The sequence below is a fragment of the Gorilla gorilla genome, chromosome 8 (assembly GCF_029281585.2).
Source record: "Gorilla gorilla gorilla isolate KB3781 chromosome 8, NHGRI_mGorGor1-v2.1_pri, whole genome shotgun sequence".
In the NCBI taxonomy this organism is placed as follows: Eukaryota; Metazoa; Chordata; class Mammalia; order Primates; family Hominidae; genus Gorilla; species Gorilla gorilla.
The window spans coordinates 135,454,423-135,474,732 of NC_073232.2; the positions used below are offsets into that span (position 1 = coordinate 135,454,423).

General features: G+C 42.8%; 1 long non-coding RNA gene across 1 annotated transcript; it reads left to right on the forward strand.

The window, feature by feature from the left end:
* Positions 1 to 1,996: 1,996 nt before the first annotated feature.
* On the forward strand, positions 1,997 to 15,212 carry LOC134759251 (uncharacterized). Its single transcript, XR_010135300.1, has 2 exons — positions 1,997 to 11,303; positions 12,564 to 15,212. It is a non-coding gene; the product is annotated as an uncharacterized lncRNA (long non-coding RNA).
* Positions 15,213 to 20,310: the final 5,098 nt, after the last annotated feature.

The window sequence follows — 20,310 nt, forward strand, 5'->3', positions numbered from 1 at the left end:
TGTTAGGAAGATTAAATGAAAATGTATGTAACATATTTAATCCAGTGCCTGGCATATAGTGATAACTCAATACATGCTAATTATTGATATTTTAAAAAATATTCTCGCTAGTATTATATATATATTAAATATATGTAAATATATATTAATTTATATATAATACTAGCCATTATTTGTTTTCAAATAATATATATGGCATATATATGCCTTCAAAAAGAATATATATATTTTGTATGTATATATCTTCAAAAGGAGCATATATATTTTATATATAGAGATATATATATTCCTTTTGAAGATGGTCTTTAACCAAAGAAGCCAAAAAATAAATAAAAATTTCTATTTTTTTTCTTTTGGGCTATACGAATGTCATGTTATTCTGTAACATTAGATTCTTAGGGCATTCATTAAATCTAATATTCTTTTCCTAATGGGAGAGAACTTTTTATTTCAGGCAGTGCATTATGTAACTACATCTTCCTAATTTCCATTTTATTCTCCAGTCTCTTTCAAAACATAAGTTGAGTTATAAACTCTGAACTGCTAATGTGGGAGTGGGAGTCCACCTCTGAGGATGCCTACAGTGCTCTCTAGTATTAATAAAGTCCCTGCTACTGCAGTGAGATGCCACCTCACCCATTAGGATAGCCGTTATTAAAATTCCAGAAAATAGCAAGTGTAGGTGAGGATGTGGAGAGATTAGAACTCTTGTGCACTGCTAGTAGGAATGTAAAATGGTGCAGTCTCTACGTAAAGCAGTATAGTGGTTTCTCAAAAAAATTAAACAGAATTACCATATGATCCAGCAATTCTGCCTCTGGGTATATACCTAAAGGAATTGAGAGCAGGGACTTGAAGAGATACTTGTACACTCGTGTTCATACAGCATTTTTCACAACAGCCAAAAGATAGAAACAACTCAAGTGCCCATCGATGGATGAATGAATAAAGAAAATGTGTATACACACAATGGAATATTAGCCTTAAAAGACGGGAAATTCTGACATATGCTACAACATGGATGAACCCCCTCAGAACAGTATGCTAAGTGAAATAAGCTAGATGTGAAAAGACAACTACTGTATGATTCCACTTATGTGAAGTGTCTAGAGTAATCAAATTCATAGAGACAGAGAGTAAAACGGTGGTTGCCAGAGGCTGGGAAAAGGGTGGATTTGGGGAGTTATTGCTTAATGAGTACAGAATTTCAGTTTGGGAAAATGAAAAAGTTGTGGAGTGGATGGTGAGATGGTTGCACAACTATGTGAATATACTTAATGCCACTGAAATGTACACTTAAAAATGGTTAAACTAATAAATTTTATGTACATTTTAACCCACACATCTTAGCAAAGTGTTCAGCACACAGTCTGAATAAACACTGGCTGCCTTAAAAAAAAAAAAAAAAAGGGCCTCTTGGGTTTGTGTTATTATGCCCTGGAGGTACAGCCTCATGACCAAGGTTTGACTGATTTCATCTCCACCTGAATCACCTAGTCATACCCCATAGCAAGCAAAATACGGCTTTGCAGAAACGTAGCAGAGGGAAAAAAGAATGTCCTTTCTGATTCTTGCTGGATTCTTGCTTGTCTTTCCAATTCTTCCACCTTCTTTTTTTTTTTTTTTTTTTTTTTTGAGATGGAGTCTCGCTCTGTTGTGCAGGCTGGAGTGCAGTGGCGCCATCTCGGCTCACTGCAGCCTCCGTTTCCTGGGTTCAAACAATTCTCCTACCTCAGCCTCCCGAGTAGCTGGAATTACAGGGGCCCGCCACCCTGCCCATCTATTTTTTGCATTTTTAGTAGAGACGGGGTTTCACCACATTGGCCAGGACAGTCTCAAACTCCTGACCTCAGGTGATCCACCCACCTCAGCCTCCCAAAGTGCTGGGATTACAGGCGTGAGCCACCACATCCAGCCTCAATTCGCCCACCTTCTTTAGGTTTATTCTTCTGTTCTCTTTCTGACTTCTTTTTTTTTTTTTTTTTTTTTTGAGGCAGAGTCTCACTCTGTCGCCCAGGCTGGAGTACAGTGGCACTATCTCGGCTCACTGCAAACTCCACCTCCCGGGTTCATGCCATTCTCCTGCCTCAGCCTCCCAAGTAGCTGGCACTACAGGCGCCCGCCACCATGCCTGGCTAATTTTTTGTAGTTTTAGTAGAGACGAGGTTTCACCATGTTAGCCAGGATGGTCTCCATCTCCTGACCTTGTGATCCGCCCACCTCGGGCTCCCAAAGTGCTGGGATTACAGGTGTGAGCCACCATGCCCGGCCTCTTTCTGACTTCTTAAGCTAAATACAATAGTCACAAATTCTCAATCTTTCTCATTTAAAAATAAATTTATATAAAGTTGCACATTTACTTTCAAATACGTCCTTTACTACATCTCACACCTTTTTTTTTTTTTTAAGCAACAGGGTCTTGCTCTGTCACCCAAGTGAGAGTCCAGTGGTGTGATCATTGCTTACTGTAGCCTCCACCTCTTGGGCTCAAGTGATCCTCCCATCTCAGCCGCCTAAGTAGCTGGGATTACAGGTGCACATCACCGTGCCTGACTAATTAAAAAAATTTTTTTTTTAAATCTGTGGAGACAAGGTCTCACTATGTCGTCGCGGCTGGTCTCAAACTCCTGGACCCAAACAATCCTCCCCTGTTAGCCCTCCCAAAGTGCTGGGATTACACGTGTGAGCTACCATGCCTGGCCCATCTCAAAAGTTTTGATGTGAAATATTTCATAACTGTTTGGTTCTACATACTTATAATTTCCACTGAGATTTCCTCTTTTACCATAAATTACTGAGATGTATATTTTTAAGTTTACAAACATGTGGGCTATTTTTTATTGCTCATTTATAACTTAATGGCAGTGTAGTCAGAGTCATCTGAATGATACCAATTTTTGTGATTTGTTAAGTTTTCCATTGTAACACAATTAATCTTTATAAATGGCTTATAATACACTTGCAAATAACTTTATTTGTTAGGTACAATGTTGAATTTTTATATTCATTAGATTGTTAATTGTGTTATTCAGTTATCTTATGTTCTTATTAAATTTTGACCTACATTATCTATCAATTTTTCTGATATGTTAAGATCTCTCATTATGTTGATTTGTCAGTTTCTGCTTTAAATTCTGTTTTTGCTTTGTGTAATTTGTTACTTGTTTTGCTTTAATATTTTTAATGTATGTAATGAATTATATAATTTTGAGGCTGTGTTATTAGTCACATACAAGTTTATGATTATTAATAATTATTATATCCTCTAGGTGAATTTTTTTCCTTTATTATTACAAAGTATGCCTCTTCATCCCTATTAACACCTTTGGCTTTACATATTATCTGATGCAACATTCTGTGAGCTTTATTTTGGTTAATATTTGCATGTGACATATATTTATGTTTTATTATTTTCAGTCTTTCTTGTGGGTTTTAGGTGTGTCTGTTTTTTTTTTTCTTTTTGAGACGGAATCTTGCTCTGTTGCCCAGGCTGGAGTGCAGTGGCATGATCTTGGCTCACTGCAACCTCCTTCCCCTGTGTTCAAGCGATTCTCCTGCCTCAGCCTCCCTAGTAGCTGGGATTACAGGTGTGTGCCACCACATCTGGCTAGTTTTTGTATTTTTAGTAGAGACGGGGTTTCACCATGTTGGCCAGGCTGGCCTTGAACTCCTGACCTCAAGTGATCTGCCTGTCTTGGCCTCCCAAAATGCTGGGATTACAGGTGTGAGCCACCATGCCCGGCCAGGCGTGTCTATTTTAAGCATCATATAGCTAGATTAAAAATGCAAATGCAGTATAATAATTTCGGTCTTTAAATAGGTAGATTTAATCCATTTAGATTTCTTTGTGATTAGTAATGTATATGAGTTTATTTCTTCAGTTCTGCTGCCTTATTTAGGTATTTTTACTTATAATGCTTTTGTTTTCTCTTTCTTCCTCCTCTGCCTTTTGTTGGATTGATAGTTTTTCATATTTCTCCCCTCTTCCCCACCTCACTTCTGGCTTGAAAGCTATAGATTGATAGTTACCTTTAAAGTATTCTATCTATTTTCCATCAGACTCTATAGTTATTCAATAATTCTAGCTTCTTTCCAATAGTAACAGTCATTTCTCATGTTACCTACTCACAGATCACTCCCTTTAACTATCTTATAATTGCTATTTATAGTTTTATTTTTCTTCAATTTTAAAATATCAAAGTTAGTTATTTTATAGTTCAGCAGTTAATTACTTATATTAATATACTATGTATGTATGTGTGTATGTATATATATCTGCCAATAGTTGCTTTTTACCTTTGAGTTACTTTTTTTCTTGCTGAAATGTATCCTTTAGTAATTTTTTGTTTTGTTTGTTTTGTAATGAGAATCTGAGTATGTTTTTGTATTCCAGATAATGTCTTTATTTTGTCCTCACTCTCAAAAGATAGTTTAGCTGGATATGAAATTCTAGGTTGATAGTTAATTTTCTCTCTGCATACTTTTTGTACATCTGTACTTCCTGTTGAGAAGTCCGCTGTGAGCCTAACTATTGTTCCTTTAGAAGCTATCTTTCTTTCCCTCTGTGTATTAGTTAGGTTTTGCCCGAGAAACAGAATCAATTAAATAATGTGTGTGTGTGTGTACGTATACATACATACATATATATATAGTTATACATACACATACACACATATATATGTATAAAGATATTTATTGTAAAGAATTAGCTCATGCAACACAGAGGCTTGGCAAGTCTAAAATTTGATAGAGGAGACTGGACAATCAGGGAAGAGTTGCAGTTCAAATCCAAATGCAGTCTGGTGGTAAACAAGGAATAGCCAATGTTGCAAATGAAGTCTGAAGGCAATCTGCTGACAGAATTCTCTCTTGCTTGGGGAAGGTCAGCCCTTTGTTCTGTTCAGGTCTTCAGCAGATTGGATGAGCCCCACCCATATTATGGAGAGCAATTTGCTTTACTCAAAGTTGATTTAAATGTAAATCTCATCTAAAAACACCCTCACAGAAAAATCTAGAATAATTTCCAAATGTCTAGGTATCCTGGCCCAGCGAAGTTGACACATAAAAGTAGCCATAGCACTCTGGAAGCTATTAAGATTGTCTTTTTATTCTGCAATTTCATTGTGATATGTCTAGTTGTGGATTTATTTTCATATATTCTTGCTTAGTACTGAAAATGTAATATACATCTTCAGTTCTTAAAGATTTTCAGCATTTGTATTTCTGAATAGTGCTTCCCCACCAGTCCCTACATTCTCTTGTTCTGGTATTCCTGCTTGGTCAATGTTGGAACCTTATAATTCTCCCTCTATGTCTCTTAATTGCTCTTCCATATTTTAGTTTTGTTTTCTCTCCATGCTATGTTCTGGATGAGTTCCTCAGAACTCTCTGCAATTTACTAATTCTCTGTTTGTATCTAATCCAGAATTTATTTCACCTAGTAAGTTTTCAAAAAAATTCTTGGATTTCTATTTTATTTCATATCCACCTCTTCTTGTTTTGCATTTGCTTATTTTTGATACATAATTTCTTGAATTTTTTGTTTTTTTCTTTGAGATGGAGTTTTGCTCTTGGCTGCCCAGCCTGCCCAGTTGCCCAGGCCGGAGTCCAATGGTGTGATCTCAGTTTACCACAACCTCCGCCTCCTGGGTTCAAGCAATTCTCCTGCCTCAGCCTCCGAAGTAGCTGGGATCACAGGCATGCGCCACCACACCCGGGTAATTTTGTATTTTTAGTAGAGATGGGGTTTCTCCATATTGGTCAGGCTGGTCTCGAACTCCCGATCTCAGGTGATCTGCCCACCTCAGCATCTCAAAGTACTGGGATTACAGGCGTGAGTCACCATGCCCAGCCTCTTGAATTGTTTTCAATGAAGTTATACATTCATTTACCTCCTTGAATATTTTAAACATAAATGAAGGCTTTGGTACAGGGAGCTATGAAATTTTAATTTCATCTAGGGTAAATATAGATTTCAATTTTGATTTTGAGGGCTGACTTACAATTTTGATTTCCAGGCTTTGTTTTTTGAGACAGAGTCTTGTTCTGTTGTCCAGGCTGAAATGCAATGGCGTGATCATAGCTCACTGCAGCCTCGACCTCCTGGACTCAGGCAATCCTCCCACGTCTGGAGTAGCTGCAACTGCAGCTGTAGCGGTAAACTCCCTGCCACTGCTTCCTGCTTCCAGCCCCAGAGATCAGCTGTTTAAGTCCACAGAAATGTTTATTTTTTACTTTGGAGTCTGACTGTGTCTTTTTTGTTTTCTCTTATGATTTAGCTGTCATTGCTGTGGTGTTTGGAGCAGAGAGTGATCAATGTGAGCTTATTGTGTCAACTTAACTGGTTAACTCATATGATTAAAAATTTTTGCCTTACTAATGTCACAAGATACATGATCTGATGGGAAACAATTAGAAAATAAAAATAAAAGAAACAATTAGAAAGTAAACACTTCTTTTATTGGTAAGCAATTGGTATTGCTTACATTGAGAAAATAAACATTGGTTGTGTTTGCAAATCTTAGTCCAGATGAATCTTCTTTCAGAATTTGTTCTACTCTCACTACCAGTATGATCATCAGTCGGGAGAAAGTATCACTGGTCTTGGCAGCTGGTGGCAGGATGACTTTGCCCTGATCATTTCAAGTTTTGGTATGAAATGGAGATTGTGCCATCCTTATCTACCTCATTGGCGAGAACATGTGTGAAAGCTCTTTGAAATACATTGGGATGCTATAGTATGGTGAGTGCTATTACTAATGCTCCTTGTTTATACTCGTTGGAGAGGACAGCATTGTGTGGCCCAGGGAAATAGTTTTGGAAGCAGGTGGATCTGTGTTTTGATTCTAGGTTTCCCTTATTTTTTGTGTGATCTTAGCAGGCAAGTCAGTTAACCTGACTCATCATGAAATGATATTATACTGTGTGCTTTTTTTTCCGTTTACCTGGGATAGGACGTTGGCTTCCTCTTTGTTTCCTATCACCCAAACACTTCATTAGTGCCAAATTCCATCTCAGAGTTAAACGAGGGGACCTAAAATGCCCAGGGCACTTTGCCCATTATCAATCTTAAATGTGGTTTCTTTTTCCAGGGCTTTATCTATGTGAAGCTCTTCTCATATTTGCCTTTGCCTTTCATTATTTCTTTTTATTTCTTGGGTATAGGGCCCTAGAACTTGAAAGTATTTCTGAGGGACATGTCCAAGGGCCCAAGGGGACAGAGGAATAGATCAAGCTCAGCTATCTCCTGTCCTAGCTCTGCTGCCTTCTCTGCCCACCATCTCCAACCATCCCAAGGGCAGGTGTTTGTGGTGAGCACACCTATGGTGCTGGCACTTTGTCATCTCTTCTTACTATCATATTTACATGTACTGGACCAGAAAGCAACGTATTTAGACTACGGAACCTCTGTGAGGGGATAGAGAATTCAGATGAGGTGTGGTCAGTAGGAATGTCATTCCTGCCCTGCTGAGAGGTGACTGTGCTTGACATATATGAATCTGGACTTGGCCACAAGGCACTGGAAGAGGGAACTCTGAGACCTTGGCTGGTTTTAGCTTCCTCATTGCTGAAAAGGGGTGTTGCTGTTGATGGTGGCGTGAAATCCGTGGCTGAGGGAATGGCACTTTTGGTTGCTCTGGCTGCCCCTGTTCCAGGGAAGGCCCTGGTCCTCATGCAGTGGTGGGGATTGGTGGCTCTTTGTTGGGTCTCAGGGCAGGATATCTCAGGATGATATTGCAATCCCTTCCCTGACTCATTTCTTCTTTAAAATGGCCTCTTGAGAGCCTTCTTTGGCCATCTGCTAGGAATCTGACCAATACCAATTACTTTCTGAATTTTTCTTGCTCTAAAGTCAAGAAACTAAGATGGAGTGACCAGTATCAATATACTTTCCTTTTCTGGTTTCTGGGTGAGGAAAGATTAGCATTGCTGGAAGGTGAGGTGGTTATATTAAATTCATTGCTTCCATGCTAAATCTTGACAAATATGAAAAGCAAAGGGAAAAGGGGGAGGGGATCCTAACTCAAGCCTGGAAGCTTTTGAATGGCTGGAAAATCATTGCATTAAGACACAATAAACATCAATCTGCAGGTATGTTATAATTTTATTTTTTTAAGATAAGATTGACTGGCTGTAACTGCTTTTGTATCGGAGCAGGGAAGCCGTACCCGAACTTGAAAATCTTTCATCTGTTATCCCTAATACATACTCACAAGCACATCGCAGTCTTGAGGAAGTACAATTAAAAAGGGGGTAATCCTTTTTTCAAGTCCTCAGGTTTAATTTTCCTGATTATGGTAGATTATAAGTCATTCTGGGTCTTGGTCTCCAAGAGAGACAGCGCCTTCCCTTCAGTCCCTTTCAACAGTTGTTTATGGCAGTTTCAGCCTCTTTCTGCCTCTCGGAGGCTCTTTATTTTTAAAGCAAGGCAGACAAGGCCTAAAATTATTCCATTAAAGAGGGGCAATTTTTGTAATGGGACTTAGAGTGCTTTGCAGAAGTGCAGGCAAGTTTCTTCAATATCCTGAGCATTATTCGCTCATTTAGTTAAATGATGTTTCTAATTCCCTGGTAATTACGTGTAATGAGGCACTTTTTCTCTTCTTGATGAGACTTTAGCTTAATATGAGATGGCGTATTTTTTTCTTTTTTTTTTTTTCCATGGGGATAATTACCCCTTCCCAGGAAAAGCAGGGTTTGTTGTGCAGAATATAGCAAATTATTTTATTTCCTGCCATCTTGACTGCCAGTAAATTATAAAATTAAGTTTCAGTGGCGCATTAGCACCATTTTGGAAAAGGCTCAAGACTCCATTTTTTCTTTTTCTTTTTCTCTTTCTTTCTTTCTTTTTTTTTTTTTCAATTCATGTACTGCTTTCCTCTGGGACTGTAGAGGCTATTATTCATAGAACAGATGTTTTTTTTCTGCCAATTCCTAGTATTCAGATGTATTGAAGCAGCAACATAGGTTTAATTTTTCTGGATGATATCCAGCGTAGAATGTTCTTATAAGCGTCTTTGTGTTCAGTTAATTATCATCATAAAGTTAAGTAATATGTCCCCTCTTTTCTCTGGTCTCCTCTCACTCCTCCTTTGGATGTCAAATTACCTATTTTTGTGCAATGCTTTAATTAGGTGCAAAGCAACTAAATTTGAATCACATGAAGGTGGTGACACCAATTATTAAAAGGCAAGAAACTCAGTTAATATAGTCACTCTACTTAACTCTTTCTGTTGTTAAAAAGCAAATTCGAGGAAAGAAAAATATGGGGAGAGCATCATTTAATTAAGGACAGTGTCATGCTGAACTTTGGTTTTCTGGATTTAATTATTTTTACCAATTTTAAGAATTATATGTTTGTGTGTGTGTTTGTGCAAATGCACACTTCTGCCATTTTTTATTTTTGTTTGTGCAGAAGAAACATTTCTTTGGAAGAAGCAGCCAAATGAGATGAAAAGAGGAAAAGAGAGCTTTGGCCGGGGAGCCAGGGGGCTGGAGTTGTAGGGTAGACTCCATTTACTCCCACCTGGCTGTGTGCTTCGGGCAAGACAATCTTTTTGAGCTTCAGTTCCCTCCTGTGTAAAATGTATGAGTCGCAGCAGAGGATCTCCAGTCTTTAGAAACTTGAAAGATCTTCCTATCAGTTAGCAAAAGAACCATGTCGTTGGAGTTATAGCAAAGTAGCCCAGATTTAAAGTTTGAGGTTGGATTGTTGTTGTCATTTTTTGCCCCCCACCACCTGCTCTATCATCCCTTGTAAAGACGCTGGTTCCCAGGGATCCAGGTGCCCCCATCTCCTGTCTTGCTGACGGTCTTATGGTTCCTGTTTGGGTTCTACTAAACTTCTAGGCCTGGAAAGTAGGGAGATGCCACCAGTGCCCTGTCCATGCAGCATCAGTGTTTCAGGTGCGAGTGAACCAGGGTCATTCACTGCAGAGGGAGATGCCACCCAGTGCCCTGTCCACCCAGGATCAGTTTCAGGTGTGAGTGAACCGGGATGCCCTGTCCACACAGGGTCAGTGTTTCAGGTGTGAATGAACTGGGGTCCTTCACTGCAGCCCTCAGTTTCCCTTGAGTCATGGGTAGCCTAATATTTTCCTTTTCTTGAGGGCAGCCAGAGAATTTTTTTGTTTGTTTGCATGTTTGAAATCAACAGCAGTGTTCTGAAAATAATACCGTCCTTTTCAGATAAATGTCAAAAGACTGATGTGAGCTGATTTCTTCATGTTTGGGGAATGGGGAATGTTTACCAAAATGACAAATCTTTCTCACTTGTATAATTAGCCTGCAATAAAAACCTCCCATCCAGAGTTTTTATTTTAAGAAACTGCTGTTTGGAATAATTCTGTTATAGGATAGTTATGTTGGTCACTTCACTGTTTCACTTGGGATCACCGAGGAGGCTCATGCCGGCTTCCTGATGGGTCCTCCATAGGCATAGCTCCAGGCACGTGCCTTCTCAGCTCAGCACCCTGCAGGAGCTCCATGATGACCACATCACAGTGTAAACTCCGAATCCCAGCGTGGACCAGAGGTGGGCCCAGAGTCAGATGGATTCGGGTCTGAGTCTTAGATCTGCCACTCACAGAGTCTGTGATCTTGGGCAAGTTGCTTACCATTTCTGAGCCTGTTTTCTCATCTTAAAAATGAGCATCGTAATAATACCTCATCAAGTAAAATAAGATACATGTAAGGCACAGAGCTTGGGACTTAACTGCTGAGTAATGTGAACTGCTGGTATTATTGCTGTTATGATTACTACCTCACCTTTTACTGCTTGCTTAGATGTATGTGTGCCACATCCCAACCACTGGTTCCTAACTCATCCCAGGCTCTCCTGTCTTTGTGCCTCTGTTTATACAGGTTTCTCTGCCCAGCATATTTTCCCTTTCTTACTTCCCCTGCCATTCATTTATTCATCAAATACTTATGGGGAGCATCCATGATGTGCCAGTCCTATTGGCCTGTTGGGCTCATCTCAGACACAGCTTTGGTGACTGTCCTAGTGGGAAGGGCCCTCTGCATCCCCCACAGGCCTGCAGGCCCATGCTTTGCTGTGGCCACATATAATGCACAGGGCCCTCTCTCAGTCACTCCTGTTCTCCTCTTTTCCACGTTGGTCCTAGTACATCATTTCCCATGGAGGAGCTATGTGAACAGAGACTGAATTGAGGGAAATCACTTTTGGAATCCCAGCCCTCTCCTCAGGCGCCAGTGGAGCATGAGCTGTGCTGTGGATGAAGTCCGTTGGCACAGTGAGTCCCTGGGATGGAACCTGCACTCGCTGCTTGACCCATGGCTGGGTGAGTGGCGAAGCGGTCAGCACAAGCTTCTAGCCCAGGCTTCCCTCTTAGCAGCATGTGGCCTTGGGCATGTCACAGAGTCTCCCTTCCCTCTCCCCCACTTTCTCTTCTGTCAACTGAGCATAACTGACGCTACAATCTCACTGACAGATGGTGAGCGAGGATGGAGTGAGCGGGCATGTGCGGCACTTAGCTCCATGCATGGTTCGCCGACGTTGGCCGCTCTTGTTATCATTACAGTGATGATTATTAGCCTTTCTACATGAGAGATTCTCAAACCTGGCTGCTACCCATGAGAATCATGTGGACAGCCCTTAAACAAAGATTCCTGGGCTCCCCCTTGAACTTCTGCACCAGAACTGCCAAGATGGAGTCCGGGAATGTGTTAGCTACGTGCTTTTAAGATGACTCTGGTGCCCAGCCTGGGAACACGCAAGGGGCATACTCCTGGCATGGGCAATGTCTGTGTTTAGTGGGGCCAAATACTGCCCCATTGAATCAAGAAGTGCACTCTATACTGGGCTGAATAGTGTCCCCTCCCAAAATTCCTGTCCACCTGGAATCCATGAATGTAACCTTATTTGGAAATAGGGTTTTTGCAGATATAATCAAGTTAAGATGAGGTCATGCTGGAATAAGATGGGCCATAAATTCAATGTAACTGGGTATCCTTATAAGAAGAGGGGAACTTTGTACACAGAAACAGACATAGATGGAAGTTGGTCATTTGCCTGTGGAGGCAGAGATTGGAGTGATGCTGCCACAAGCCAAGAAGCGGCTACAGAAGCTGAAATAGGCAAGGACGGATTCTTCTCTAGAGGCTCTGGAAGGGGCAGACTTCTGACTTCCAGAACTGCAAGAGAATACATTCCTATTGTTTGAACCCCTCAAGTTGCGGATGATTTGTTACAGCAGCCCTAGGAAATGTGACAGGCTCCAAGTCACATTCTGAGAATCCTACACTGAGGCAGAAACTCTGCTGATGAGGCCCACTTTGTGAATAGTTGACATGCTTCCAGCTTTATAAACATCAATTCAAATCTTAGAAGAGAATTTCCCCCTCTGGGCAAAATGGGCGTTGACGTATTTTTTTTAAATGGGAGTTAAATGCTGAGGGTGTAAGGCACCTCTGGCCCATATGGGACTGGCTTGAGTCCCAGGTCTTCTCTCTTCCCGGCCAGGCCTGAGCATGTGCAGGGAGGAGGCCGACGACTGGCTGGGCAGATGCAAACCTCCATTTGTGTATTGCTACCTTTCCAGAGCCTCGGGGATGCTCGGTGGACACCTCACAGGAGATGAGATTGACAGAGCCGGTTCTAGTCTTAGCTGTCTTCTTCCTTCCTGAAGGTTCCTGGACAAGTCACCTGATCTTGTGGAACCCAAGTTTCTCCACCTCTAAATGGAACACACTAAATTGTTATGAGTGAGCATCAAAGGAAATCAAGAGTGTGTGATTTAGCTCTGCATGCAACGGGCTCTCTAGATAATTTTCATTGCAGTTATTTTGACTTCACTTTGGTGAGTCGACTACCCCAGGTTTTGAAATGAACAGAGGGAGGCAGAATACGTGTTGTAATCCCAGGCTACAGTTCTGGAGCCTTTATTGAAGGAGAAGACATTTTTTATTTGTAAGAATGAAAAACGGAAGGCGGGGAGCCTATGTGGCACGGAATTCAAGAAATGGAGCAACTGGCCACTGGCGATGGGAAGGCCCATGGCAGATTCTGCAAATCTCTCTGGAGTTTCTGCTTGAGTTCCTGTTCGCCGCTGTGAGCCCCTCACTCTTTCGTTGCTGAGACACCTTCACCATGGCTCAGGGGGCCACATGCTATTCCTCAGGTGGCGGAGGGCAGAGACCGAGGGAGTCGGTAAAAAGGAGAGGGCTGAAAAATTCCTCTTAGCATAAGAATAAACAGTGATTTGAATATTCAGTTGTGAGGGTTATAAATAACTGTGAGTTTTCATTGATGTGTAAGTGGTGATACATTTTGTACAATAATTAGTTATTTGATTACTTTTGTTTTAGCCTGAAGTAGAGGACAATTGACAAATGTGAATACCTCTGAGACTGATGGGGCGCAGTAAACTAACTTTATTTATTACAAAATGCAATTTTATTAATATGAATTGACAGTAATTAATTTGCTGGTGTTGATGTTGTTAATAATTGCATGTAATTTATGAAATATTCATGCTAGAGCGGAATAAAATAATGCACGGGTCGTCTGGCTTGTTTGCTAAGTCTGTGAATATTTCAACAAAGCCTTTCTAATTCAATGTATTCATAGTACAGTGGTTTAAAATCCCACAAAATTACCAAAAATATTTTAATTTCTTATTTGAGTGTTTCTTAACTTCCAGGCATGTCCAGGGATACTGTGCTTATACTTCAGGGCACCATGAAACTCCCTGAAATTAAATGGAGGAGGTGTTTTTTTGAGAGCCTCCCCCAGAAGATTAAGTACCAGTGCATTGTCTAACTTAATGTTCATCAATGCTCCAAAAATACTTTATTCCCATTTCATAGATACAGAAACCAAGGCTGAGAGAGATGTCATTGTTGCTGGTCCCATGTAAGTTGAAGTGTCAGAGGTAAGATTCAACTCTGTCCTCTGGCTTCTAAATCCAGGACCCATGGAGTAAAATCTAATTTTGCCTTTATTCCAATTTTTTTTTTTTTTTTCTGAATGAAAGTATGGACTGTTTCCCCCTCCTAATTCAGTTTGGCCCTCTTGTTCCTAGAAAAGGATTGTAATTAGAGGGCATCACAATTGAATTCAGCTAATGTGATCAGCAACATGGGGGCCCCGCTGGAGCCTGTGGTCAGGCTCTGTGGAGGCGCTTCAGTCTGCTCCCTTGCTTTGGAGACCCCCTCCCCACTCTGAGGGCTGCAGGGCAGGGGCCAGGAAGTGGCTGTATTTCGGAAGAGGCAGCTGTGGGGTGCTGGCACATGCTCTAAACCCCCTAAGAAGTCAGGGCTCAGTTCCTAACTCCAGGGCTGACTTCCTGGGCCTGCACCGTGTTTGTGGGCTGCGACGGCCTCCACATTTGGTTCAGTGCTCTAGTGTCACCAATCCTTAGTAACTTTTGAACAAGGACTCTGCATTTTCAAGTTCCCTGGCCCCGCAAATTATGTAGCCACTTCTGTATTCCCTCTGGGACTCTAAGACAAGTTATTTCGCTTCTCCGAGCCTCAGCTCTTCATCTGGGAAATGGGGACGAGATGTTTTACTCTCTCAGATTCTAGAGGGCGATAAATGAATGCATGCCCAAAATGCCTTTTACATTCTGAAGCCCGGGGCCAATGCCAGGGATTTGTATCAGAGTGTTGTCTTCCAGTGTCTGCACCTTCCAGCTCTCCTGGGAGGGAGCAAGAGCTGCAGAAGGATGACCACAGGAAGACTGAGTGTCCAGAGCTCTTTGTCAGCCCCCTTGACCCGCATCCCAGGGCAGAGGCATCGAACAAAGACCTAAGTCCATGGATAGTCCAAGGCAATAAATGCGCTCCACATTCTTGGCTGTGGGTCTGGGAGGTTAGCACCAAAGCCATCACATGGGAAGGTTTAGGGTTTGAGAAAGCACCACCATTACCTATATGTTTTCACCCCCCAGGCATGTTCCCTATTTGTTTTGAGAAGAAAATGAAAGAAACAAATTTTCTGCACAAAGTTTCCAACTGGCAAACATTTTTCCAGCTGTGAGACCTTGGACACATTTTCATCTCAGAACTGTTTTTTCTTTTGTAAAATGATGTAATAATTGCAGTTATCTCCGTGGGCTGTGGTGGGTATTACACAAGAAAATGCAAGTAGAACTCACAGAGATTGGCCTGTAGGAAGCACTCAGTAACAGCTTTGCTTTGTCTTCTTGTGATTGTTATTCATTAATAAAATTTATGCTGCTCACAGAGCTCTGTTACTTATTTATTTTTTTGAGACAGGGTCTTGCTCTATCCCTCAGAGTGGAGGGCAGTGGTGTAGTCATGGCTCATTGTAGCCTCTGCTTCCCGGACTCAAGCAGTCCCCCCATCTCAGCCTCCCAAGTAATTGGGGTTACAGTGGTGCACTGTAACATCTGGCTAATTTTTGTATTTTTTGTGGAGACGAGGTTTCACCATGTTGCCCAGGCTGGTCTTGAACTCCTGAGCAATCCCCATGTCTCGACCTCGCAAAATGTTGGGATTACAGGCATGAGCCACCACACCCAGCTAACTCTGTTATCTTTGACAGGGTGGATGAAGGGTTAAGGTTGGAGTGAGAAGGTGGAATTGGTCTTGTCACTCTCGGCCTGCCTAGCTCCTCTTGCTCACTTACCTCCCCCATTTTCTCACTCTGTTTATCCTCCCTGAGTATCTGGGGAGACTTGCACCCTACCACCTCCAACCCCCAACACCTGGGGAGGGAGTTCAGGTGGGAGCTTGGCTACCACACTGCAGGCTGCTTCTTTTCCCCGGAACCTTGATTTTTACTCCTCAGACGTCATCTCAGTGATCTTCCTGCACTGGGATTGTGGTTAAATGTCTGTACTCAGGATCCACATGAGGGTGAGCCGCTCATGGAGGGAGAGCACTTTTCCTCCACCTCATCCCAGGCCTAGCTCGGCACGGGGCCTGCCCTGGCCGATTCCCAGTGAACACCTGTCGAATAAACAGGGAAATCGAACCTTGAAAGGAAAGGGGCGTCTGCATATAGACAACACCTCTTTTTCTTTTTTTCTTTTTTCTTATTTTTTTTCTTTTTCTTTTTTTAACCCTCTTAACCATTTCCAAGTATAAAATTCAGTGCATTAAGCACATTGGCAGTGTCGTGCAACCATCACCACCGTCCGTTTTGAGAACTTTCCTTCATCCCTTACAGAAACTCTGTACCCATTAAGCAGTAACTCCACATTCTCTCCTCCCCCAGCCTTTATTTTACTTTCCATCTTTATGAATTTGCCTATTCTGGATGCCTCACGTAGGTGGAATTGTACAATATTTGGCCTTTTAGATCTGGCTTCTTTCATTTACTATGTTTTCAACATTTATCCATGTTGTAGCAGATAGCAGAATTTCATTTCTTTCTAAGCCCGGATAATATTCCCCTGCATAGATTTTGGTTATCCATTTTGTTTATCCATTTAGTTATTGATGGACACTTGGGCTGTTTCTACCTTTTGGCTATTGTGATGAGTGCTGCTGTGAACATTGGTGTACAAATATCTGTTTGAGTGACTGCTTTCAGTTCTTTTGGGTGAAAATTACCTAGGTGTGTAATTGCTGGGTCATTGGTAATTGTATGTTTAACTTTGTGAGGAGCTACCAAACTGTTTTCCACATGAACCGCACCATTTCACATTCCCACCAGCAATGTCTGAGCATTCCAGTTTCCCCGCTTCTTCACTGACACTTGTTATTTTAGACAGCACTTTTAATCATCGGGCAAATAATTGCCTCCTTCTTCACAGGCATCTTTGCTTGAAGCAGACTCTAAACCAGGAAAAGCAGATGCAGGAAAGGAGAGGGCCTGGGGAGCCACAGTTATTTACTTTTGCTCAGAGACGCTGAGGGTACCCTTGCTCTTTAGAAAATAGCTGGGACAATCTCTGGTGGAAGTTGCTGAAAGCCCATGTTCCTCTCTGCTCTTCCAGCAACAAGAGCAACAGGGAAACAGAGGACATTATATGAGTGAAGATGGCAGCCACCTTCTGATGCCATTCTTGGCTAATTCTAACTACATAATATGGAGTAAAAGTTTGTCTCCATATGAGGTGCTGCAACACGTAATGAACCGTTATTCTCCTGGACAGAGGTGTGGTCAGGGTGTGTGGCTGGGACTGTCACTGTGGAGGCAAGATGAATGTACCAAGCACTCTCTATGCTGAGGACCTGGTTGTTTTGGAGTTATAACACCTTAGTCGCTTTAGTCATTCATGAGCTTCATGATGACATTGAGTCATCTGACACCCCCACCCTTTGTATGGGGCTCCACTGGGCGCCAAGCAGGGGCTGCTGTGTGCAGATGGTGTCCTGGGATTCTAAAAGACACAAAGTGCCCTCTGTCTCGTCAGGATCTCTTTCTGCAGCAGGGACCCTCGATAGAGGTTATCCAGCCTGGACAGAGGATGAGGATCCTGGATTCTCTGGTTTGAGAACCTCTCTGGATCTGCTAGAGATCCCAGCCTGTCCTGCAGTGACCAAGGCACTGGGGTGGAGCTCATCTTCATCAGTGGAACTGGCCCCTCTTCTTGGTGGAGGCTGAGGCCTGCAGGAGCACGGTCCCACAGGGTGGCAGGGCAGACCAGGGCAGCCACAGTTTACTGGTAAACGGGCCCTCAGCATTCTTACTTGCAACACTGGGTCAACAAGTGGGGATTGGGGGGCAAGCCCTTAAATGAAGGTAAATAGGTCGGGTGCGGTGGCTCATGCCTGTAATCCCAGCACTTTGGGAGGCTGAGGCAGGCGGATCACCTGAGGTCAGGAGTTTGAGAACAGCCTGGCCAACATGGTGAAACCCCCTTTCTACTAAAAATACAAAAATTAGCTGGGCGTGGTGGCAGTTGCCTGTAATCCCAACTACTTGAGAGGCTGAGGCAGGAGAATTTCTTGAACCCAGGAGGCGTAAGTTGCAGTGAGCTGAGATGACGCCACTGCACCCCAGCCTGGGCGACACAGTGAGACTCTGTCTCAAAAAAAAAAAAAAAAAAATAGGGAAATGGAGAGAGAGAGAGAGAGTATATGTGTCAGGTTTCCTGGACACTCCCGGGACCAGTGCCTTGGGAGATGTAGTGGGCATGGAACTACCCTTTTGCCTTTCTGGACTTGGGCAGTCAGTGGCCCTTCATTGAGACCTTACTATGTCCCAGGTACTATGCTTTGCACTTGACAGACCCCTCACCACCCACCCTATGGTGGGGATTACCAACTCCCCTTTGCAGTGTGACTGGCACTTGGGTTGTGGCTATGACATTTCCCAGTTGAGTGATCTTGGGCAAGTCAGTTTACCTCTGTGAGCCTCAGTTTCCTAGTTTGGGAAAGGGAGATAAATGTGAAAATACTCTGTGTAAAGTGGAAAACATGTTTTAAATGTTAGAGCTACATGGAGTGAGAAGTTACTGTGTGACAAATTTACGTTGACACAAAGAACTCATGAAGATGTTAGGATTCACATTAACGAATAAGGGAAAGTTGGAGTATCTTATGTGTTCAGGCACAAATATCGATAGTGAAGTGTGCAATTATTAGCAACACCAGCAGAATAACCACTGCACAGCTGGTAGGGTCTGAACAGGTATTCAAACTCCGATCCTTCAGAGATCAAAGTCCATGTCCTTAAGCACCACACTGCAGGGACCCCATGAGCTTGTGTGAGTCTCACAGTGGCCCTGTTCAGCAGGCCAAGAAGCAAGTAATAATTCCCTTAAAAAATGAGGAGATGGAGGCTGAAAGAGAGGCATTAAATGTGAGAACTCATAAAAGGGTGTGGAGCCAGAGGAAATTTAGTCTCAGATCGTAAGGTCTGGAGTTTATAATTCATTCATTTATTTAAGAAATGTTTATTGAGCAGCTGTTATGTACCAGGGACCGTTTGGGGAGCTTTGAACGCCATGATGAGCAAATTCAGACCTTATGGACCTTTTGGGATATGGGGGAGGCAGACAAGTAAATAATCCCACAAACGAGACACGTAGTTGCAGCTGGGCTAAGAATAGAAGCTTCTACAAATGACAGATAGGATGCAACAAGGGCTTGGGAAAGGCTATCAGGGAGCTTCCCTGAGGAAACACTGCAGGACTGGAGAGGAAGACAGAGGGGAGAGGATGCCTGAGCAAAGGCCCTAGGGAAGGCGCCAGGAACTGTGGGGTTGGAGCTGAGAGCAGGAAGTGAGGGTGGTATGAGGTGTGTGGGCGGTGAGGAGGGTTAGGGCCATGTTTTGAGGTCTTGTCTTCATCCTAAGAGCAGTGGGAAGCTTTCTGAGGGTAGGAGAGAGATCAAATTTGGGCTCCAAAAAGCTCATTCTGGCTTCAGTGTGCAGAGTAAACCAGAGAAAAACCAGTTAAAAATGGCAAAAGATGAAGAGCACGTCATCCAAGTAAAATCTTAAACAGCTTGTGCTTTCCCTAGACTAAAAAAGATACCCAACCTAGGTATCTGCATGTGTGCATGTAACGCACACAGCCTTGTCACATTGCACTAGGGCCAGCCAACAAGCTTGAGGAGGCACCTGATCCTTCCATTTTTGTGGGTCCCCTGAGCCGGGTCAGCACCTGAACTGAGTCCTCAAGAGCCCTCAAGACCTCTTGCTAAATAAATAAACACATTAGTGATAGTGCCATCCTTCCAGCCAGTCTCTGACACCTGAGATGAGAGGAGTCCAGGGTACCATTGCCCACCACCCCTCTAAGCTTGGGGGCCTCCTAGGTTGGTCCTCAGGGACTGGGCAGTGGAGTAGGAGGTCCTGGAAGTAGTACTCTACACAGTACTGAGAAGTCCAAGGGGAAGGCTGCTTAAAACCGTCCAACATTCTAACTCGTTCTCCTGGGAGACACTGAAGGCAGGGGAATGGGAGCTACCGTGGAGCCTGCAAGGTTACAGACTGAGAGCCCCTGAAAGCAGAGGAAACTCGAAGTGGAGTGGAGTGGATGGGGTTGGGCATTTGTCTTCATAGTTGCCTCTCCATGTCATGTACATCTACCCCGTCTCCCTGGAACCTCCATGGGGCTGTAATGGGGCTATTCCTTACATCTGCTGCATCAGAATACAAGGTGGGCCACAGGAGTGGGTTTAATAGGGAGCCTTGGCTTTTCTGGCAGCAATCTAGGAAAAGACATCAGCAGGAGAGAGTTGAAAGGAAAGACCAGGAGTTTGCTGGAGTGAAGAGTTACTTTCATAAGTTGGAGTCCTGGACAGTGAGATGCACCATTTTCCTCCCATTCAGTGGTGGCCTCTGTGTCTCCACTTGGCCTGTGGTTTGAGATGGGCCAAATCATGATTCCTTGAGGACATTGAAGAAAAGGAATGTGTCATGAA